This window comes from Mus caroli, chromosome 3 (genome assembly GCF_900094665.2).
Source record: "Mus caroli chromosome 3, CAROLI_EIJ_v1.1, whole genome shotgun sequence".
NCBI lineage: Eukaryota > Metazoa > Chordata > Mammalia > Rodentia > Muridae > Mus > Mus caroli.
In genome coordinates this window covers 14,976,351-15,001,551 of record NC_034572.1, presented here as the reverse complement: position 1 = coordinate 15,001,551, position 25,201 = coordinate 14,976,351, and the positions used below count along the sequence as shown (strand labels likewise).

The window sequence follows — 25,201 nt, the reverse complement described above, 5'->3', positions numbered from 1 at the left end:
TAGGTAAAAACAAATCTGGCATTATTTTCAAGTAAGAATCTGTTGTATGCTTTATGAGGACTGTTTGTTAGGCAATTTTGGTATATAATTCCAGGAAATGGGTTCTGTACTTTTAACAGGGTCATAAATTACATCTAGGTCCAAGTGAAAATTACCGAGCTAAAATGTATGGCTTTCAGCATAGGGAGGGATTCAGTCTTCTACTGCGTCCTGCTCCATAATTACTACAATGACCCATTTTCAAAAATGAGCTGTGGAAGAAAGGTTATATCCGGCAGAATCAGAGTGGTCACCCTCTCTCTATCACTTGGCCACTGGAACACCCTTGAAACATCTGCATACAAATGAAAGCAATGCAAAGTGAGACATTATTTTCAGAGGTGTGCATGTGGCACTAAAGTTTACACTGATATAAATAACTCTTATTGGCCTGGAAAAATTAATAAATTGACACTTTCAATGCTATTGTGCAGTGTTTAATACCAGATTCAATTAAAATTTATAAAGACCTACTAATATTTTCCAAGTAGTGACATAAAAAGCATGCATGAAAATGAAAATAGTTTTATTGTACGTAAGTATATACTTACCACTTAGATGCCATATTTACTATTTTAGAGGAACTATTATATAGCCCTCTATTACATCCTTCTCTTATTTGCTTTCACATTTCAAAGTACGTTGAAGACATTAATAAATATACACCTAAGTAATTTAGTAGGCATACCATTAAATAGAGTTCAATATTTATTTAGTTACTCTTAAGGTAAGTTTTATATTCTCACGTGACAGCATTTTTTCTTTGCTTTTGAAGCAGGGTCTCTCTCTGTATGACCCCAGATAATCTGAAATGTACTAGGTAGCCCAGGCTGGACTTGAACTCACAATCCTCCTGCCTTAGCTTCCTGAGTGCTGGGGTTACAGATTGGCATTACTACCAGTTTCAGTAAGTGCTATTTAATACATATACTAGTCTGTATTAGAAGAAACGCAGTGCCATAGCTTAGAAAACTCCCTCAAAACCCATCTCAGGCATTTCCTGGGACACCTCAGAGACAAGCACCATTCTTGCCCTTCAAAAAAAAAACTTGTACAAATGGACTCACGCTATATAATTATTTTTAAGAAAGTACTGTACTTTGAAATAACTACAGATTCTAAACACACAAAAATAGTATGGAGAGATTCAGTGTGCAGACACTCTTTGACTTATGGTGAAATTATCCCCATAAACCCACTGTAAATAAATCTTGCTATCAGCACTCTACCTCTTTTTAAAAATCATTATTTGGTTTTATCATTTAAAGAGAATAGGCCATTCTTCAAGAAGACTGACTTCATCATGGGTTTTACTGCTGTGAACAGACACCATGACCAAAGCAACCCTTTTAAGAACAATATTTAATTGGGGCTAGCTTACAGGTTCAGAGGTTTAGTCCATTATCACCAAGGTGGGAACATGGCAGCATCCAGGCAGGCATGGTGTAGGAGGAGCAAAGAGGTCTACATCTTGTTCTGAAGGCTGTTAGCAGAATGCTGACTTCCAGGCAGCTAGGATGAGAGTTTTATAACCCACACCCACAGTGATACACCTACTCCATCAGGGCCACACCTTCTATTAGTGTCACTCCCTGGGCTGAGCATATATAAACCATCACAATGGTCAAATGATTCGGAGAAGAATGAGCCTAAACACAGAACTTGGAAGACAAGACATTTAAGAGAAGAAAAGGGCCTTCTGAAATCAGTGAAAGAAAATTGCAGTTTCTTCCATGTGTAAGTTCCATTTTCATTTTCTTTGTAGAGTATTTCATAGAATGAACTTAAGAAACATAAGTTTTACTGAAATATACATCATATACAATCTCCCTATTTAAAGTGCCTGTTAAGGTTAATGTTAAAGTACACTCACATTTATGTGTAGCTATTGCCACAGTCTATTACAGATTTTCTCATCGACTCCAAACAAAGCAACTTCCAGCCAACACTCCCTTCTTCAAAGCAATCACCAATCCAACTGTTCTCCATGTCTCCAGATTTTCCAATTCTAGACTTGCCTGAGTGGAGTCTTACAACATATACACTTTGTGACTGGCTTCTTTCACTTAGCATTATGTTCTCATTTGTCTAAGTTGCAGCAAGTGTCAGTCTTCAAACCTTCTTCATGGATAGGTAATATCATATGGTTGTCCCACATTTTCTAAATCCACTTATACATTGATGAGCTTTTAGATTTTTTTCTCCTTCTAGTTATTATGAGCAAGTATTCCACTTTTATAGAGGAGTTATAAATAATGTTTAATTTTTTGATTTTAGGATCTGTCATTTTTATTCATATTATTGAGTATCTGCCATATACCAGTCATTGTTTCTGCCCTTGAGTCTACATCATGAAAACATGCAGTAGTAACATTTTTGTATTCTAAAAAATTTTGTATTCTAAACCTGGAATCAATAATGATCATGTTTTTATTAATAAAGTTTTATTGAAGTCTTCCTACACTCAATTGCTTACATATATGGTCTAAGACGGCTCTGATGGTATGGTAGAGTTATGACAGCCATTGCAAGACTTTCAAAACCTCAAACGTTTTTCTTTGACATTTTACAGAAAGTTGTTTCTGGCTTGTTTTATACTATCCAGAACACTATATTGAATTTTTTTACATACTATATTTTACATGGTCATATGCACATCTAGAAATTCAACTTGTTAAAAGGAAAGCCAGTTTATAGTATTTTCCTGGTTTTGTGTTGACATTGTAGGTTAAGATTGAGAAAATATTTTTCTTTTAGAAAAGCTACTTTAGATTTCTTATTGAAGACACTACTCAAAATCTTAGTCATATATTAATATAAATTCCCCATGATATTTGCTAGCATTTTGAGTGAAATTTATTATATTTTTGGGAATACTGAGCAGAGAGAAATAGATAATGAATTAGTACATTGTTTGTAACCTCCACTTTCTCCTTGGGGTGACTTGAATTTAATTTTTGTTAAGGACGGAGGCCAAGCAGTGGAGATGAGTGGAATTGCTAGGAAGATGGAAAACAACCAAAATGAAGGATTATATATCAGCAAGTGTGCTACAGGACACAAAACAAAGCATTACTTATTAGGCAGTATGCTCCAGGGAAAAGTCCAGCAGCATATCCTGGAACTGTATCATGTATACTTCTCTAGTGTATTTTTACAGATACAGATACGGACCATGAAACAGAAAACAGAGGTTTCAATTTGTCAGGTTGTCCCATCAATTCTTCAGTCAATGTGGGATTTGATAGCATTGATACTATCCTCAGTCAGGCATTGGATGTTCGGGAACGGATGGTAATCCTTCTGCCTCAAATTTGCTTCTTATTTTTCAGTGTAAAGTTCAGTTCAGTTTACTATTATTGATGGACTGTGTTTTTACATTTAGACTCCCATTGGTTTTCACCATAATTAAGTCAGCCTTGACTTCCCTTCTGTACCACCTCTTGGTGTACCCATCATAAAACAAATATGGAGCAAAGTGCAAGATGATGAGAAGAGCTGGTTGTGCTCTCATTTTCAGAAGAATTTATTTGCCATAATTGATTGGGAAACAACGTTTTCAATTCCATTTTATTGCACACATCAGACTAATTTCCTGTCAACTACAGTGATGCTAACATGATCTCAGTATGCCTTAGTATATAGCTATCTGGGGACAAATGAGACATCTGAGGGACAGATTGTTCATCTCATCTGAAATCAGAGGTTGTGTCTGACTCACTTGCTGTAGGTTGTATTATATCACAATAAAGGTTCCTTTTAAACCTTAGCTGACTTTGATTTAAAGATGATCTTATATTAGGGATGCTGATGGGGGAGCCAGTCAAAGTTCATATCAACATTCACAGTATTTTTTATTTTAATTCATCTCTCAGCCTTTGTGTCAGCAGGTGATACTCCTGACTAGTTGTAATAGCACCTGTTACTTTGTGCTTTTTAGCATAGTACTGACGTCCCGCTTTGTGGCCCGCTCTAGGTAAATGATGTACAGGATAGAGCTTCTGTCTGCTACAATCTCATAGAATCCTTGAGGAGACAGGACATAGGTATCTGTGACATTTCATAGTGAGAGTACTAAAGTCCATGATGTAAGTGCTCAGAGGAACTCCGGTTTTGAAAAACAATAAGTGTGATGTTTGCACTGTGAGTTCAGTGGAAGTCAGGGAGGGAAAGTGAGTCTTTCAGAGGTAGCGTTGACCTTTTCTGTCTTCTTCACACTTCTTATTATCTGACATGGCTAATTAAATATTTATTTCTGGCTCATACTTTTGTCTGTCTTTCTCAAAGAATGTAATTTATCAGCACCTGGGTTTAAGGTAAGACATCTTTCCTACACAGTGACACAAACAACTCATTAAAGGGGAAACTTGTATGTTGTAGGGGACAGAGAGAAATTTCTAGAGGTGTGCTGAGAATTACTCCGTGCCAGGAAAAAAAAATGCAACCATTTATGAGTTACAGCTGATCAAAGGAAAATGCCTGTTTAAAAGAATGACGTCTATTTACACACCTTCAAATTGCTGTTCTGTATTTTGAAGACTGGTGCAACTTTATTTGTCATAGAAGGATTAGAAAAGGCATGATATTCCCTGCACAGAGAACAGCAGCTACAAAGAATGAAGAACAGGCATGGCATGTAGGCATGCTCTGTACTATGGTGGGAGGAAGTAACTTAAGAAGAGATTGAGGGAATTTAGGGGCAGTTGAAGAGTCTGGTGAGCTGGTGAAGTGTGTGTGTGCACACTGGTGACGTCTGGTGAAGGCTTCAGAGCAGATAGCTCCGAGGAAGAAACGTGCATCCATGTTTGGAATGCCAATAGGACATAAGGTAGAAAGAAGTAGGGGCTGCAGCCTATTTCTGTGAACGGTCTCATTTCCAAGGCTTTTTCTTGTTTTAATACCTTGCTTCCCGGCCTTCTCATACTGACAGTGACCCTAGTCTATTCAAGGCACATTTTTAGGTGTTGAAGCAAATAAAACATAGTTCTGCTGCCATGCTGTGTGTGTTCTAGTGAGTGAGACATGTGATAATTGAATAAAAAAAGAAGTGGGGAGAATCAAGGAAGGAAAGACAAGGAGGAAAGCCAGGGGCTGGTAGAGTGGCTTAGTCAGTAAGGTACTTTCAGGGGGACAGGAGCTCAGTCTCTAGCACCCAAACGGTAGGCCATGGTAGGTTGCACTTCCAGAAACAGGAGGCTCCCTGGGATCTCTGGCTAACCAATGTAGCCCAATTAACAGCTTCCAGGTCAAATGAAAGACTGTATCAAAGGAAGTGGACAGTTCTTGAGGTTAACACCTGAGGTTACACATTAGACTTTATGTGTTCACAGACACGTGCACACACACACACACACACACACACACACACACACACACACAGAGGGAGGGAGTGGGAGAGGGAGAGGGAAAGGGAGAAGAAGAGGGAGACAGAGAGAGAATGAAGAATGAATCTAGAGTGCAGTAATGCCATGGGGAAATAATGGATTAAGGGGAGTTCAAGGTGAGCATCCTGTGGCAGTGGGGTGGGGAGGAGACAGTTACTTGGAGAACAGGTGCCACACACTCATCAACACTAGCTGAAATCCTGCCTGTGGCCAGAGGTGCAGTGATTTTCACTGACACCCAAAACACCAGGCTTGGGGTGCTGGTCTGCTGCTCCTCAGGAAAGGAGCTGGGTTCTATCATGTTTAACTCCCACATTTGGAATCTAGTGCTCAGAAGAACAAAGCCTTATTTTTGTTAACACATTCTATTTTCAAAACCAGCAACTTACATTTCCTAGTTTCTTGTTTCTCAGGAAAGTGGCTTTTCCCTTCCCCCAAAGAACCCTTCTGTCCCCGAGCTCCTGCAGCACATTCACTTCCTTGTGGGTGACAGCCATCTCCTTCCATTTGGGATAAGATAAAGGGCCTCTAGTGTGGTGCTGCTGACCTCATAATGAGAATTACCAACAAGCCTGGATGGAGACCCAGGAATGGGCCCACAAATCTTTAATGATTAATGGCGAAGAGGCAGAAGGTATGATACATGTATTTTTGTTAACATTGAAAGTCTCAGGAGACTTTCAGTGTTCAAATTTAAACTAAACAAGAAATGAAAGCTATATTGTTCTGGGCTTTTGTGTGTTTCATGAAATCATTCCAGTTTGGAGAGATAATGACTCCTTTGGGATCAGAGGGGTTTTGAAAATTATGGCTACATCCTGGCTTTGGATAAATTGCAGATAGTTGAAAAAAAGGGCTGATGCTGTGAATAAAGATACTCCAGAGAGGAGAGAGGGAGGGCAAGCAACACAAAATGTATGTGTCTGACGTTATCTAGAAATATTTATAGAAAATAATTGACTTATGCAATTCTGAGAGTCTGAGAGGCCCTTGAATCTATAGTTGACAGACTAGAAACCCCAGAGACCCAAGGGAAGAATTCCTGTCAAGTGTCTGAATGCCTGACAACTTGGAGAACTGATGATATAAATTCAAGCACGCATCTGAGTTCAAAGGCAGGAAAGACCAAGGCCCCAAGCTGGAGTGACAGGCACAGAGAATGGAAGTTCTTTCACTCAGCTTCTTTGTGCTACATAGGTCTTTGGCAAACTGAATGACATCCGTCCACATTGGGATAGTAATCTGTTTTTTCTATCTATCCGTTCAAACATTAATATTATATACCCTCTCAAACATGACCAGAATAATTCTTAACTAAGTACCTGACATTGCATGGTCATTCATGGTGACATATAAAATTAACTATTAGGGTAATGTTATATAGATCATTGTGATCAAACATACAAACAGAGAGTCATGGAGGACTGGAGAGATTATTTGTGGTTAACAGCACTGACTGTCTTTCAGAGGACTCAAATAGTGTCTTATCAGCACCTGTAACTCTAGTTCCAAGTGATCTGATACCCTCTGTTGGCTACCATGGCACTGTATACACATGGTACACAGACTTATATAGTTAGGCAAAATGCCCACATATATAAAAGTAAAACTAAATAAATTCCTAAAAGAAAAGTACAATATCTGGGAGGCTGGCGATATGGCTCAGCAGTTAAGAGCACTTGCTGTTTTGAGAACCTTGGTTGGATTCCTGGGACCCAAGTCAGGTGGCTCACTGTCTTCTCTAACTTTACTTCAGAAGGATCTGACGGCTTCTTGTAGCCTTTGTGGACACTAGGCATGCATGTGGTATAAACTCACATGTGAAGGAACTCACATAAAAAGTCAAAAATAAATAAAACTAAAGAACAAAAGTACAACCTTTGAAAAAATACAGCTTTCTTTTCCAATTACATTACTGCTTGGTAATTTGTCATGGAGGAGCATGCTGAGCATCTAAAAACATGAGCTGTGAGGAGTGCAGGTGTTAGTGGCCCAGCGTCTTCATCCTGCAGATGTGAAAGGAAGAGCCAGCGCCATAAAGTACTGGCATGCTCAGACAGCAGCTGAAGTATACTTACAAGTTAGGCCTTTGGACTTGCTCAAAGTCACCTACTTGCTTGGCAGAGATGAGCACATGATTAGAAAATGCATGTGTGTGCTCTGTTGATCTCCTGTCATCACAGCATGCTGCCTGAGTTGCTAACTCACTATTAGCATTTATTTAGTCTCCAGGAACCTTAGTTTATTTGTTTATAAAATGCATGACATTGGTTGACAGTGTTCCCACTGCTCATGTATCCCAGACTGGCCTCAAGCTCATGATCTACCTTAGCCTTTGAAGTACTAACATACAGGCAGATGCCACCATGCCCAGCTTGAAGGCTCTTTTCTGAGACAATGAAGATAATGGTAGAAATAACCTGAGGCTTTTCCACAATGATTTTGTCTTGTGCCTTTGTTGTCTCTTCAGTCAAATCCCTCATCTCCTCCCTGACCATCACACCTCCTGAAGTACCTAAGTTCTCTCCACTTGGAGTGTGTTCACATGTGTCTTTTACTCTGTATCTATTTGTTCTGTGATGTTCAATTTGAGGACCAGCTTCTAAGGTTCTTAGAAAGCCCCCTCCATGTATGTTTTTGTGTGCGCACGCAAATGAATGTGTGTGTGCCTATACACATGCATGAAGAAACCAGGGCAAGACATTGACATCTTTCTCTGTTGATTTTTCACCTTGTTTTATTGAGATAGGGTCTCTCACTGAACCATAAGTTTGTCATTCTGGCTAGGATGGCCAGTCAGTGAGTTCTCTAACAAGATGACCTGTTTCTGTACTACCTATCCCACCCCAGTAATGAACCTACATGCACGCAAACTACATCTGAATTTTTATGTGGTTGCTAGGGATTCAAAATCAAGCACTCTTATCTCCTGAGCATATCTCCAGTCTCAAGACATGAAGAGGTCAGCATGTAGATACATTCCATGACCGTTGGCCACCTACAGACAAGGGAAGTCCTTGCCACCTCATTCCCTAAAGACCAAACAGTTTAAAAGTCACACTGTTCTGCCAATCACATTGTGCCTAATGGCTGCTGCCCTGAAAACTGTATAAATACTCCCCGAACGTGCTGAGCAGGGTCATTTTCTCTTTCCTTCATGTGTAGGTAACCCCAGCATGCTGGAACAATAAAATCTCTCTTGCTTTGTCATTGATCCCCGACTCCACATTGTTTACTCAGGGGGACTCCAGTAAATTAAGTCTTGCCAGAGTCTTACAAAAGCATTTCTTGATAACCAATTATAAAGCTTCCCTGCTGTCCAGTGCCTCATACCATCTCTCTGTCTCTGTCTCTGTCTGTCTCTGTCTCTGTCTCTGTCCCTCTCCCTCTCCCTCTCCCTCTCCCTCTCCCCTCTGCAGTAGTCAATCTCAACCCTGAGTAACCCACAGTGTGAATACTGTACCTACATCATGGAAGAGGTTCAACAGATGTTTAATGTTATGTAGGTAGATGGCTGGTTCGCTATTCTGTGTTTTCAAGATTTTGAAATCTGGTAGGCATAAACAATTTTTGTCTTGAGTAAAATAATGATGGTGCTAAAATTATTTTCCATGAACCAACTTTAAATATTGTCTCCAGAAAGCCTTTGCTACTACTCTGACTGTGGGAGGAACACATGGTAGGTGACTTCTGAGTCTCATCAATAACTATAGCTTGAAACCAACCACTTGCCATCTAACTACACCTGAAAAACATTTAAGACAAGAAACTTCCAGAAAGATAATACCACTGTCTCCAAAGACTGTCTAAAGTCTGTGTGTTCACATGATTGAGTGTACACAGGCATCTTCTGGAGAGTAGGGCATTAAGTCTCCCTGAGCAAGTAGAAGATAACAGGTGAGCACACTAAGAGGGGTTTGAAGGAATTCTAGCCAGACCATGCATGGAAAACAGGGCTCTGGCAGGCCTTGCCCTTCCCCCATTCCTTCTACCTTGTTCCCTTCCCTTTCCCCCTCCTTCTCTATTTTCTGTCTTTGTCTCTTGTTCCTTGCCCTCTGTACATTTGGGGCAAATAAATATTCCTTGTGCTCAGAACTCAGTCACTGTGTGTCTTGTGCTGACTTCAGGATCCTTTCAGGGTTCTCCTGCGAGCTTGCCAAGTGCTGTCCAGTGGATATGCTAACTCAGATTGCTGCAAGACACTGATAATTCCTGATTAACTATTGGCAGTAGCAGGTGGCTGTCCTGGCAGCAGTGCATTCCCAAGACTACAAGACTAGGGAAAGAATGGTCTAAACTGCATTGTGTAGCAGTGTCAAGTCCCAAAGTCCAGACGGCCCAGACAACATAACCATTTATGAAGGTGAGCCCTGAAGAAAATTCTCTTTCAGTAGAAAAAGGCACAGAAACAGGAGGCAAATTCTAGTAGAATTCTGCAAAATTCATCTTTTTTATTTATTTATTTATTATTTTTTTATTAGATATTTTCTTTATTTACATTTCAAATGCTATCCCAAAAGTCCCCTATATCCTGCCCCTGCCCTGCTCCCCTACCCACTCACTCCCACATCTTGGCCTGGCTTTCCCCTATACTGGGGCATATAAAGTTTGCTAGACCATCTCTTCCCAAGATGGCCAACTAGGCCATCTTTTGCTACATATGCAGCTAGAGACATGAGTTCTGGGGGTACTGATTAGTTCATATTGTTCACTTCTGTATTTGCCAGGCACCTGCAAAGCCTCACAGGAGACAGCAGTATCAGGGTCCTTTCAGGAAAATCTTGCTGGCATATGCAATAGTGTCTGCATTTGATGGCTGATTATGGGATGGACCCCCGGGTGGGGCAGTCTCTGGATGGTCCATCCTTTCATTTTAGCTCCAATCTTTGTCTCTGCAACTCCTTCCATAGATATTTTATTCCCTATTCTAGGGAGGAATGAAGTATCCACGAGTTGGTCTTCCTTCTTCATTTTCTTGTGTTTTGGAAGTTGTATCTTGGGTATTCTAGGTTTCTGGGCTAATATCCACTTATCAGTGAGTGCATATCAAGTGACTTCTTTTGTGATTGGTTTACCTCACTCAGAATGATATCCTCCAGATACATCCATTTGCCCAAGAATTTCATAGACATTCATCTTTCTATGAAGCAATTGGACACTGGCCACAAAGCAAAAGGCGCTTCTCACACCCGAGTGCCAGAACTCTAAGAGAAGCCAACAAATCAGAGGAATAATGCCAAATAAAACAAAGAAAATCAAACGTTCTGATGACCTAATCCAAGTTGATGAAGGTTGTGCCCCAGAACTGTAATAGGATTATTGAAGACTGGAGGGGCTGCCTAATATCTCCCATTCTCCCTCCTCCTATAACCCCCCAAGCAGGAAGGGAGAGATTCTACAGACACTTGTATCCCTGAATCTGAATGTCAAACTATTGAAACAATAGGCTCCAAAGAAATGAGAATTTTCCCAAGCATCTTATGCTGGGAGAAGGAAGGGGGATCAACCAGAGAAGGAGCTGATCTCCTGGGAAGAGAGTTCACACATATGTAATGGAATGAGACTGAAACCCAGATAATGATGGGTCCTTAGTAGGCAAGACCACAACCTGACTTGTACTGCTTATATGTGCAAAACTGTCACCCTCCCTTTAAACTTTGATCTCACTTCATGGCCATGAAGATGGACTGGATGGGTTTTCTGCATTAATTACTCCAACAAGGCCACACCGAATACATCTCTTTTTCCTGCTTTCCACTTTCATCTGGTTCTGTTTATTGGCTTATGGAGGATGTTGGCTGGACCTTACTTGGACCACAACTTTGATAGTCAAGTTGATAAAATGTTCTCCAGTACACCTTTCCACCCCAGCTTTTCCTTTGTTCCTGGCCTGGAGGGATCTCTCTACTGAGCAAACATCTACTGTGGTCAGTGACTTCATCGTACCAGACTTCATGAGTAAAACACAAGATCATATGTCATTTAATTAGTTTTAGTTCTCCCTGCTTTTTCATTACTCCTCTGAATATTTAATAGAACTACTGACCATGCCTGATGTTCCTTCTTATCTTGTGGTTAGGATGGGGTGGACAAGGGTGGTGGGCTAATGGTGTTTCAACAGGGCGACCAAGCACTTGCTTGGTAAGTGGGAGAAACAGGCCTGAAGGAAGGAAAGGTTTTACCTCTGAAGCATGTCTCCACTGTTGCCAAGGAGGTCCGGCTGTACTGTAACTGTCAGGGCCAAGTAACTGCAGCTAAGGAAAAGTGACTGCCTTGTTGGGACTCTAACGGGAAAGAAATGGCACATTGAAATAGATAGTTGAAGGGAATGAGATGAATGAAATTTTTACAGCAGAACTAAGGAAATCAGACAAGGATGGGGAAGCATCAGAGTACAGTGGCAAGAAGATTGACAGCTGGAAATTACATGACAGTCTCATGGGGTTGCCACTGTGAGTCTTGTCTCAGCAATGACTGTGGTATAGTTTCCCTTATTAACTGGAATTCTTATGGGGATAGCAAATCCACCATACAGATGAGACATGCCAAGAAGTTTCCATCTACCCAAAGGGCAGCGAACTGAGAGTTGACTCCAGATGTCATGTTGTTTCAGGCCACAGCCATTTCATTGTTCACTCAAGACAATATGAGAGAGAATTAGAGGTAGGACCATCCTAACCTTTGTCTTTTATGAAGAAAGAAAAACTGCCTTAGACATCTCCAGAAGACACCTACATATTTCTCACCAGAAATATGCTGTGTTGTGGACCACTTTCACGACTCCCTTATATATGCCTTCTACTCTTCCACATGTGTCTTCCATGCTGGTTTCTGGTGCTGCAACAGACTGAGGAAATCATCACAGTTATATAAGCCAGGGAGTGCAAACTCAGGGTTAACATCTGCTCAGCACCTTCCAGCTGTGTCATAACACGGCAACAGATATACTGGGAGGACAAAGGTGTTGAGGGAAGAACAAAGGCATGGAAAGGAAGCAAAAGAATGAGGCCACCACTTCCCTTAAAAACTCACCTGTTCCGTTAATCCATTCACAAGGGATGGCCCATGACCTAGTCAGTCCTTAAAGTCCTCCTCTTAAGAGTTTACAATGAACTTTGGAGGAGACATTCAAATTATAGCAGCAGAGACAGCGATGCTTGGCTCTATCCTACAAAACAAAAACTGACAAGTTAGGGATGAGTTTTTGGGTTGATCGGATAGTGGTTGATTTTTCTTTTTCACTAAAATTTTTCTTTTGTGATGCATTCTTTCATGGCAGCACTCTGAGTTTCAAGGATGACAATGTATCTCTGGGCTATTATGTATTGGATTTATAGCTTAGCTCTCAGTTCACTTTACTTTCACTGGTTTCTGAGTTCATGAGAGATATTTCATCAGAAGCCCACAAATGCTGATCATAATTTATTTGGTCCCAGGATCAGAGTCCAAGAATGATAGGCCCTGAGTACATGTTCTCTCACATAGCAAGCATTTAGAAAATGGGTTAAATGATTAAGTTCTGGTGAACTCACGATGAAATTCAATTTCAGCTGTAATAAAATTAAAATATGACATTATTAACAGGTTATTAGATCACATAGCTCTGACTGCATGCATGGAAAAATACAAATGATAAAGATGTCTGAGTGTGTGGGTAACATCTGCCTTCTGCCTTCCTTCTTCTTCATCCTATGGTGCCTTCCTCTATGTTATGATACACCAGGGAGCCCCTTACCTGATTCGAACATGGGCTTGGTACTAGAGTTCTCAACATCCACATCATAAAAAGTAAATGTTATCCAGTGAGTGACAGTCCAAAGGGGACAGCATTTCTGATCATTATTTATCAGTTCTACCTTCTTGTGAGATACAGTGATGGAGAAGACCTTGGTTGGCTATGAAGATGGGTTGACATATGGGCTTTGGATATGTGATGAATCCTAGTTTAAGACTTCAGAGCTATGCATCTTCATGAATGTGGAAGGGCTGGAGAGAAGAATGCACTACCCATATGGCAGCTGACAAGCACTGTGTACTGACTTCACAGGAAAGAAGGAGAGACAGCCACTGTGGACCAAAAGTAGGCTTAATAGAGAATAGTAACTGTGAATTTAAAAAGGGCAAAACCATAGAAAGTTATAGGGAGTCATAGGAGACCATTGAGTGCCTCCATGTATTGTCCCCACTTGTCCTTGGCTCTCAGATTGCACCATGTAATATATCTGTTTACCTTGATTTATGAACACAATGTGTCCTTTCCAGATACTTCAGTTAGTCTAAACCTCTTCCAGGCAGCTCTGCTGGTATCTGCTTCTTCCAGGCAGGTGGTCTGGTCTGAGGTGTTTTGTTGTTGTTGTTGTTGTTGTTTTTTGTTTTTGTTTATGTTTTTTTCAGCTTAGCTTTTTCCCTCTGAGAGGGACTCTCTGCTTTTATTTCTTATTCTGGCAGGGAGAGGCCTCCTGAATTTGGTCAGTTTCAGGAACTTCCTGAAGTTGTTTTGTGTTTTTACCTTCCTGATTAAGAAGCTTCCTGCAGAATGCAATGATTTAATCTTGGAGGAAACTGTTAACACATCCTCAGACATGTTTCCATCATTTTTGTTCATTTGTCTTTAAGACATGGTCTCTCACTGACTTGTAACTTGCAAAATGAGTTAGAGGGTTGTCAGTGGGCCCTATAGATCTGCCTGTCTCTACCTCCAGATTGGAGAGTTTATAAGCACATAATATTACACCGAAACTCTTTTTAATTTAAATGACTGACTGATTGATTGATTGATTGATTGATTGATTGATTGATTGATTGATTGATAGACCGACTGACTGACTGACTGACTGACTGACTGACTGACTGACTGACTGAGATAGGGTCTAACTATGTAGTTCTGGATGTCCTGAAACTCGCTACATAGACCAGGCTGATCTTGAACTCTGCCTGCTTTTGCTTCCCAAGAGCTCGGATTAATGACCTACACCACTACACCCAGCCTTGCTTTCTTATTTCTTTATGTGGGTTCTGGGAATCAAACTCGAATCTTCATACTTGCAAGCTAACGTAAGTACTTTACCAGCTGAGCCATCTTCCCCATCCCTTGTGAACACTTTTTTGTTTTGTTTTGTTTTTGAATCTTGTGTAAGGCCATGTATGATAGGATTGTGCATGTGAGTACAGATTCTGAAGAGGACAGACCGGGCATCAGATCCCCTAGAGCTGAACTTACAGGCATTTGTGAGCCACCTGACATGTGTACCAGGAACCAAACTCTGGTCCTCTGTAAGAGCAATATGTACTCTTAACCACTTAGTCATCTTTCCAGCCTCCTTAATGAACATTCTTAAATGCTAAAGACACATAGCACATGTATGGTACAAAATACAAAACTGCATAGTATATTAGGTTATAGCTGAGCATGCTGGACTATCTATGAAGCCCTGGTTCTATTTATTATTAAGTTATTTATTCATTCTTATTTTATATACTATATCCCTGCTGCAGTTTCCCCTTCCTTCTCTGTTCCCAGTCCCTCCTTCTAGTCCCCTCTCCTCTCCACCTACATTTTCCTTCAAAAAAAAAAAAAAAGGAAAAAGGCAAGCCTCCTGAGGATATCAACAAAACATGGCATATCAAGTTGCCATAAGACCAGACAACTTATATTGTATCAAGGCTGGATGAGTTGATCCAGAAAGAAGACAAGGATCCAAAATTAGGGAAAAGTGTCAAAGGCAGCTCCTTCTCCCACTGTTAGGAGTCCCACAAGAAGACCAAGCTATGATAATATGTGCAGAGGGCCTAGGTCAGACCCATGCAGGCTCCCTGATTGTTGGTTCAGTCTCAGTGACCCTCTATGAGCCCAACTTAGTTGCTTCTGTAGGTTTTCTTATGATGTCCTTGACCCCTCTGGCTCCTAAAATACTTCCTCCTCCCTTCTTCCTCAGGATTTCCTAAGCCCCATCTAATGTTTGGCTGTGGGTTTCTGTGTCTGTTCTTATCAGTTGCTAGATGAAACAGCTCTAGGGACAATTATGCTAGGCTCCTGTCTGTGAATATAGCAGAATATCAATAGGAATTATTTTATTGTCTTTTATTTTTATTTTATCTATCTATCCGTATGTCTGTCTATCTACCTATTTATTTTTGCTGGTTGTATTTGGTTTTTATCATAGGTCTCTGGGCTCCCAAGTCTTCAGTTCCTGGCCCCCAGGCAGTGATTAAGGTACAGGATATAGACACAAATGAATCTTACCAACTCAGGATTTAAACAAAGACCTTCCCATGCTGTCTGTGCTCAGCCCTCAATGTCTTACCTTATTTTGGTCCCCCCTTCAGTGTGTTATGAATTTATTTTAAGAAACATTTCATGACTTACTGCTAGTATATTTGGCATTCATAATGACATCTAGTTTCCCACATGGCAAAAAATAGGCTTAGGCTATTGAGACAAAACAAGTCCAATGGTCATTACACATGAGGCATTGGTAGACACACAGAAGGTCTGAGGAACCCTAAACAGTAAAACTCTTGGCCTGATGCTGGCACAAGGTATGTGTCTAGTGCCTGAGAAGGAGTCTTCAATTCCTGCAAAATCTTGCTGTCTGACATACAGTGTAGGCTGACCAAATGGAAAGATATAGAAACTACTGAAAGCCTTTCATATTGGAGAGAGATTTCATGTGCTCTGCATCCACCCACTAGTCTGGGGGAAATAAATTCCACTTGGAGGGAAGATAGTGGGGTGCTAGGGGTGTGGAGGTTTGGGGATTAGTCTGGGGAATGTAATAGAGTAGGGGCTTGGAGGTTCATAATAAAAAATGGGAAAGGATGGCAACCAAGTCTGAAGACTAAGCTGAAGCAGGGAGGAGTGAGGACAGCCCTGACCCAGGTTTGTGTGGTGGAGAAGGGTAAAAAATGCAGGTCCCATGTATGCAGCATCATAGAGCAGGAGGTAAATAAGACCATCCATGCCCATATTGAAGGCCCAAGACTCTCTGTGAGGAATATAAATGAGGCTGCTTTCACCCAGCTTCCTGGGACTCATGCCCCAGGGTCTACTTTGCTTATGACAAGCCAAATGGGATCTCTGTACACTGCTAGCAGGCATAGGGGAATGTATATACCTCAGGGCTCCTCTGGAAATCTGACTTTTATCCTTCTGATCAATTCTTACTCTGGTTTCTTCTAAATCTGAATCATCAGGATGGGGACTTCAGAACCTGTCTGTATTAGTCAATATTCTCTAAAGAAACAGAATTGATAGAATGAGTACATTTATATTAAAGAAGAATTTATTTGACTGGCTTACAGGATGTTGTCTGAGCAATTCAACAAAGGCTGTCTCATGACGGAAAGGCTAGGAATCTGGTAACTGTTCCATCCATGAGACTGAATGTCTCTGAAGTCTGGTGTTTGAGTATGGGGAGTTCCTGGACAGCTGCTAGCCTTCAGTGTGTGCTGGATGCTGAAGACACTGGATTTAATGTTAGTCAACAGAAGAGGATAGACGAGCTTGCTAGGTAATGAATGCAAGGAGACAGCAGAAGTTTCCCTCTTCTGTGTTTTTGTTGTTGTTTTGTTTTGTGTTTATTGCGGGCTGCCACAAGATGAAGGTGCAGCCAAGATTTAGGGTGGGTCTTCCTGCTTCAGATAATCTCATTAATAAAACCCCTCACAGGAATGCTCAAGGGCTTGGACTTTAGTTGATTAAGGTTATAGTCAAGTTGACAAAATTATCAATCACACTAGTTTTTCCTAAAGAAGTAGCTTTAAAATTTTTTTGTCCTTAACTCACAGAAAGAAAGACATCATAATCCACCTTATACATATCAACATAACACATAGGGAACCAACACAAAGCACTACAAAATTTACTTCTACCTCTAATAGTGAACTCCAAGTTGATTCATTGCATCTCATTAAAAAACAAGCAAATGACAGTAAACTAAATTGACAGACATTCCAGTAGTGGGGCATGCCCTGTGGTTGGGGAAAAAGAACAATGTTCAGTGATTCAGACTTGGCTCTTGTCCTTTCTGCACTTCCAGACCCTGTGCTGTCTGATCTCAGAGAAATGAACCTAAGATCCTCCAGTTGCCTTGTCATTTACTGGAGAGTCCAAATATCTATAGCCCAAAGAAATCACTTCCATTTTGGTTCACATACCCATTCTGGTTGGCTATGTATTTTCTCATTTCAAAGTGAATGAAACAAAGGTAAGAAAACAGTTGTGTAGTTTCAGAGAAAATAAGTGGAATAATTGAGATTGCCTAGAACTATTTGAAGACAGCTTCAGGACAGGTATTCTTCTCTCCCACCAAAATTTTTACTCACAAATCTTTCCTAAATGAGAGTCTGAAACTCTTTCCATTTCCCACCTTAAACCTAAGTCCTCTTGGCAACATATGACAGTAGAATAACTTGAGGGTAACCAGCTTTTTTTTTACCACTGTTCTAGCTGGCTTTTCTATTGCTGTGATAAAATACTGACCAAAAACAACTTAGGAGATGAGACTTCCAGGTCACAGTCTATCACTGAAGGAAGTCGGGACAAGAACTCATGAAGCAGAAACCAGGAAGGAACACTGTTCACTGATGGCTGGCTGGCTTATTCTTCTATCTTTCTTACATAGCTCAGGACTGCTTCTACCTAGGGGATGATGCTGCCCACAGTGGACTAGACCCTCCTATATCGAGAAAATGCCCACAGACATGTCCAGAGGTCAAGCTGATATTAGGCAGCTCTTCAATTGATCGCCATTGTGAAGTTGACAAAAATTACGAGGATATAAAGGCATATTCTATAGCTGTCATTGATACACTCTATGATACAGTTGATACAGTCTATGATGCACTGTTGCCCCGTGCAACAGTGCATCATAGACTGTATCTTCACAGGTGTTTCCTAATTAGTACCTTGGCTGATGAAAGAGCTGAAGCAGCTATTTGTTGTTTGACCACTGACTACCTTCCTCCTTATTTAAGAATATGAATATTTGATTTATATCACTGGGCAATGCCTCTATAACAGATGATATCTCAGTAGTTAATGTTTCCAATAGTTCCTAAAGCTAATGCAATGAAATAAAAAGAGAAAAGGGACTAGTTTTGATAAAATTCCATATATTTCTGTATGTTCATGCATGAAATAAATATGTTGAATTACATAGATTTGTAGAATTCTAGCATCTACTATTTTGTTTTGTGGTTCAAAGTATTTTGTACTTAAAGAAAATTGCAATTAGGAGAAAAATGGGCTTACTCCTGATCAAGACATGAACTATTGTGCAGATGAACAGGAAGGATCCTAGAATGCAGTCTTGATTGCCTTAAAAATACACCATTTTTCTAATTACAAATCAATACATATGGAGGTTTAAATATGCTTGGCCCAGGGAGTGGTATTCTTAGGAAGTATGGCCTTGTTTGAGGAAGTGTGTCACCATGAGCATGGGCTTTAAGATCCTCATCCTAGCTGTCTGGAAGCCAATCTTCTCATAGCAGCCTTTGGAGAAGATGTAGAACTCTCAGCTTTTCCTTCACCATGTCTGCCTGGACCCAGCCATGTTCCTGCCTTGATGGTAATGGACTGAACCTCTGAACCTGTAAGCCAGCTCCAATTAAATGTTGTTCTTATAAGAGTTGTCTTGGTCATGGTGTCTGTTCACAGCAGTAAAACCCTAACTGAGACAATACACATTTACTTTTACTTTGAAAACAAAACCACTAAAAATACTGTTAAGCCCAGAGCTAAAGTCTTAACAATTTTTGTATGTTTCCACAATTTTTGTATGTTTATTTGGTTTATCTCTGAATGTGCCCATATATTTATAAAATTGGAATCAAACTTAATATTTTAACGGCCTACTGTTATGGAAAATATAGTTTCATGACAATGCCTTTTAAGAATTCAATGTTTCTTTTTAATCTGTGCCAATTTTATACATGTATACAATATATTATGATTGTATTCATTGCTCACCTTCTCTTATACCATGACCACTCTTTACCATCCCCCTTTCTTATTCAGTCTGTCCTACTTTTGTGTCTTTTTTTAAATCCACTGAGCTTAATTAGTGTCACTTGTTTGAATATGAGTAAGGGTTACTGACTAGAGCATGGAAATTTGCCAGTGGCTACAACACTGAAGAACTTGGCAACCAGTGACAACCATTAAATGCCACTGGTGCTTCTGGAAGGGGTGGAGTTTCATCATTGCCCACATGATAAAATGTTGAATGTCCAAGTGTCTGTGCAGTTATTGTGCAGGTGTCCACAGCTGCTGTGTGATCATGATTGCCTTAATCAAGTTACATCCACCAGAGAGCAGTCTGTAGTACTTCTTACAGTATTTCTGCCTCCTCTCCTGTCATAATTCCCTGGGTCTTGAAGAAGCTGACATAAAAGGGACTGAGAACTGAACGTATTCTCAGGACATTGACCAGTTCTAAGTCTTTGCTTCACCCATTATCCCTTGCCAAAAGAAGCTTTTCTAACCAAGGTGAGAGCAGCAATAATGTATGGGTATAAAAATAAATATTTAGAAGAGTGTTGGACAGCACATCTGTATGGCAAACAACAGTAGTAGGGTTCCTTCCTAGGCCTAAGTAGGGCCTACAGCTGTAAGCTTTGGACCAGATGTACTGTATAACATAGGTATTTTCTCCCACAGAGTGGACCTCGAATCCAATCAGAAAGTAGTGTTTAACTCACAAAGGGTCATGCCACTACTTTACCACTGGTCGCACATTATCTGATGCTACCTTGCTTATTTCTGACTGAGTCAAGAGCTTTTCACAGTTATTTTTAACATTTTGTGAGAATATGTGTTTTTAACTGTATTTATTCCTCAAGAATTCTTTGTTTTTAGAATATTAGAGATTTGGTTAAAATTATCATGTTTATGTGCCCAATTCTGATATGCTTGCATACATGCAAGAAATAGAAAAAAAATACTAAAAAGTTCACATTAACTGTTAACATAAACATTGCCCACAAACAGTGTTGTAGCTTATGAGGATTGCTTCACTTTTAAGGCCACTTACTGTTCTTACAGAAGATCTGAGTTCACACCAGAAAGATCCAAGAAGCTTGTAACGCCAGCGCCAGAGGATCCAATGCATTTTTCTGGTCTTTTTTTGTCATCCCCACACATGCATGCATATAAAACACAATCACACACATAAATAAAATACTAGGTAATTAAATAATAAAAAGAACTAAATATTGCTTTCATACAGTTGACATTATGCAGCACACATCCTCACACTGTGTCTGTGCTCTGTCTGCATGCTAGGCAAGCCCCAGCCATGATCAATCATAGCAGATGGTGCTGAAGAATTAAATAATTGGTGTCAACTTCAAAAGAACACCTTTTATTAATGACATTGCTTGACAAATAGATTTCCTTTTAAATACCAAGCTTCCATAATAAGATGTTTCAGTAGACTTTGTAGTTACTAATTTTTAAAAAAAGTTTCTTCCTCATAAAAATGGAGTGTGAGAGGAAAAATGCCCTACCGTTTCCTCTATCACTATGTATGTGTGTAGACATGTGCACATGTGTGAGCACAAGGATACATATATGTGTGTGTGTGTAATTGTATATACATATACAATGTATGCATTGTGCATATGTCTGTTTATGCTAAATCTTCACTAGCCTACTTCTGCTTTGATAAATTTTATTTTATGGCTGAGAGTGTTCTTGAGTATTTCAAGAACATTTAGATCATGTATAATCATCAACATATTAAGTTTCTTCAAATAATTAAACTCATGATACAAACTTATGTTGAAATCTAGCAGTTTTAAGGGGAAATGATTCATTTGACTACATCTGTATGTCTTAAGCATTGATAGTGGGCTATTTGACCATTTATGAAATTGCTGTCAGTATGAGCATGCTTCTAGTCTTTGAGAGAATCAACTCAAATGAGTTTATATTTTTGAGAGGAAAATATTAACACATGTCTTACACAGTGATAGATGCTATAAAGATCAAGTGAGGAAAACTATGTTTAGGATACATTTTTAGATTGGTTGCTAAGTCAAAGCTCCTTATAGAAAGTGACACTTCACTGGACTGACTAGAGGGACTGAGCCATGGAACAACATCTGGGAGTTGACATGCTCCAGACAGAAGAAACAACTTCATGTCTTTATCAAAATGGGACTGTATAAATATAATTCTGGGGGAGTTTTTCTTATGCCCCCTTTGCTCCCAAATAATTATCGGGTGTTTCTCCCCTCGACTCCAGTACATTTTAGGTCTCAAATACACAGTGTCTTAGTATTTTTATTAGCAAGCTGTAAGCAGTAACAGCTGAGCAGTTTCTGATCTTTTCTAACCCAACTAGGCAACATGCTACTCAGCAAGGTGTTCCATTATTTGCCGTCTGGCCTTGCCCTAGCTTACTCGGGTCCATATGTGTTCTCAGGCCTGTTCTCTTATAAAGACTTCCTGGGAAATCATCCTGTTTCCTACCTATGGTCTCCCTACTACTCCTCTTTCCCTCTCTCTGTCCCCCCTAACCCTGCACTAGGATTGAAAGTCCCACTCTATTCTGGTCTACCCAAGTAATTGATTGATTAGCTCTTTTATTAACTAATCAGAGGTGATAAAAGAATTCCTTTTTTTTTTTTAAGTAAAGGAGAAATGGTCTCTGTAAGGTTTTAATCCTCAGTTTTCACAAACACAAGTTTCTACACTATTTTACAACATACAATAAAATGTTCTAGTCTTTAGAATGCACATTATTCAACTCTTCCTCAGATTCTTTTCCAATCTTTTAAAATCACCAGGAGTTTCTACCTAAGTAATATTCTACTGTATTTACATTTGAATTGCATGTCTTAAGAACAAACGGAAATGATATTTTGGTTAACTCAGTGTATTTATAAAATGAAAAGCTCTATCAAAATCCTTTTCACTAGAAAAATAAATAGAACAGACAATGGATCTACCAAAGTTCACATTCACTTTGGCAGATGTCAGTGTGGGACAGTTCATTACAGCACAGTTTGCCCTTATTCCCCCAGAGCTGACCAGCTTCCAAGTTAACTGTTAAAATATTTTACTGAGATTTTATTTTGTTGGTATCTGGCTCATTCCATATCATCGTCAGCCAAGCTCTGAGCACTTACAATTCTCTGACTAGTGGTTGGAAGCTTGGTCAGGAGCGTCTGGAACACTGATGGTGGAAGAGTCTGCTGTAACACTTGCAGCAGCTGCGGAGGCTGTCCACACACAGCAGTGGCATTTGTCAGATGGTCCACATCCTTCTCACAGTTAACCCTTCACCACGCTGGATCTCTTCAAGGAAGAATTTCTGAACTGCTTCAGCATCTTTAAAATCAGGTAACTTGGAAACCCCAGCTCTCTCCTTAGCAAGCTTCTGTTTCTTTCTTCGTTCTCGAAGCCTGTTCTTGAAGTTGGGGTCACTCCGCCCTTTGCGGTCGAAGTAGATGCAGTACCCGATGAAGAGGGCACCGCACACACCTGCGGCGATGGCGCTGTTCTGACCCACCATCTTCACTCGACTGGGGCGTATGCCAGGCCGCGGCAGCTGCCTGGCAGCTGTTAGCTCCGACCGATGGGAGCACGCCGGGATACAAGACAATTCTTACATAGCATCCAACCAGAGATGCTTGAACATGCCAGTATCCAGACTGTAATTAGATGCCTGGGCATCGAAATCAGCATCTGAATACTCAGTGCACAAACTGTCTTCCAACAGAAGTGTGCACTCAGTTAATATGTTGTTTTTAATGGTAAACACACACACACACACACACACATTCTTTCTCAAACAGATCTTGTGGACCAGCCAGATTGTGTTAGTTATCATATATAGTACTTTACTTAAAATGTACTTTCATAGAAAATTTCATTTACACAAGATGTTATTAACTATAGTAACCATGACGTAGAATAGATTTCTTGAATTTATTCCTAGGACTAGACTTTTTTTCCAGATTTTAAATAAGGGGATTTGGTTTTTAATTTTGTACAATGGCTTTTAGAAATAGCTTTATTATTTTTTTAAGAGGCTGGTGTTTCAGGTAAATTGATGAGTTACTCAGTAACATTGTAGAGATACTTTCTCTGATGGTTTGAATAAGAATGGCACCCATAGGCTCATATATTTGAATGCTTAATCACCAGAGAGTGGCACTATTTGAAAGAATTAGAATCAGTGGGAGATGTGGCCTTGTTGGAGGAAATATGTCACTGCTGGTGGGCTTTAAGGTTTCAAAATCCCATGCTAGGTCCATTCAGTCTTTCTTCTTCTGCTGCCTGCAGATCAGGATGTAGACTTTTCAGCTCCTTTTCCAGCACCGTATCTTCCTGACTGCTGCCATGCTCCTTCCCATGACGATAACGGACTAAACTTCTGAAACCATAAGCAAGCACCATTAATTGTTTACCTTTGTAAGAGTTGCCATGGTCATGGTGTTTCTTCACAGCAGTAGAACAATAATTTAAGACACTCTCCATTTGACATGAAAGATACAGGAAACTAGGGCAACATCCCCCTTCACACGAAGGGTTGGTGCTTAAGGTTTGAACGTGTTATGAGAAGGCTCTGGTCATTTGATACTGACTGAGAATTTTAACATGAGAATTTATGTTTTTACCTTAGAATTCTATTATTATTATTATTATTATTATTATTATTATTATTATTGAAAAATGTAGACAAACTAAAAAGAGCCTGGGTTATCATCAACTAAGAAAGCAGGTTGCCTGTGATAGCTGTTAATAAATGCCTACATTTGTGGTAGAATTTAATCTGGGACCTGATTTTCTTGTAACCTGTCACATATAGAAACATGTATTTGCAAGTTGGTACAAATGTAATGTCAGAAACATTTATATCAAAATTATAACTTGTGGCCTCCCTTCCCCCAGCCTGGAACCTGCTTGCTCAAGGGTGGAGCTTCCTGCTCATTCGTCCTGCCACGCCTACTGCTGGGCCCTGCCTTTGCTGCTTGGAAGAGGCACACACGTGTTCGTCCTGCTACTGGACCCTGAGTTACTTGGCGGGAAATNNGGNTCCCTCCCCCTTCCTTTATAACTGAGTGTCTGGAAATAGTAAAATTGAGCTTTGATCAGAATCTTGTCTTAGCTCCATTCTTTCTTCCGCCCCGTCTAGATTCCTCTCTTTTCAGCTCGAACTGCCATTCTCAGTTGAACCGTTCGTGTTGTGGACTGCGGGCAGGCCGCAACAATAACTCAACAAGATTTTGTTTTTAAAGCCAACCATTCCATATAATGAGAAATCTATTATTAGTAGTAGTAGTATTAGTAGTAGTATTAGTATTATTGGTTCTCTTAGATGTATTACCTTTTGTTATTGAACCTATAAAGCTATCTCAGTTACATGGTGCTGACTTTATTTTAATATCATTAAATTTCAAAGTTTAAAGGCATCTGGGATGCTATTTAGCACAGTGGTCTAGAAAACACACATGCTTTCTTTACAACACCTCTAGTAACCAGTTGTCTAGCTTTTGTTTGAAGAACTGAAGTAATACAGAATCGATCAATGCCTAGGGGGTCAACACATCTTATTGCCAGAAAACTCTGACTTGTTTTTCTTTTTGCATTTTTATTAGATATTTTTCTTTATTTACATTTCAAATGTTACCCCCTTTCCTAGTTCCCCCTCCAAAAATCCTCCTATCCTCGCCCCTTCCCCCTGGTCCACAACCCACCCACTCCTACTTCTTGGCCCTGGTATTCCCCTATACTGGGGCATAGAACCTTTACAGGACCAAGAGCC

At 40.0% G+C, this 25,201-nt stretch overlaps 1 pseudogene; it reads right to left on the bottom strand.

Moving 5' to 3' along the window:
- Positions 1 to 22,520: 22,520 nt before the first annotated feature.
- Positions 22,521 to 22,945, bottom strand: LOC110292021 (annotated as a pseudogene).
- Positions 22,946 to 25,201: the final 2,256 nt, after the last annotated feature.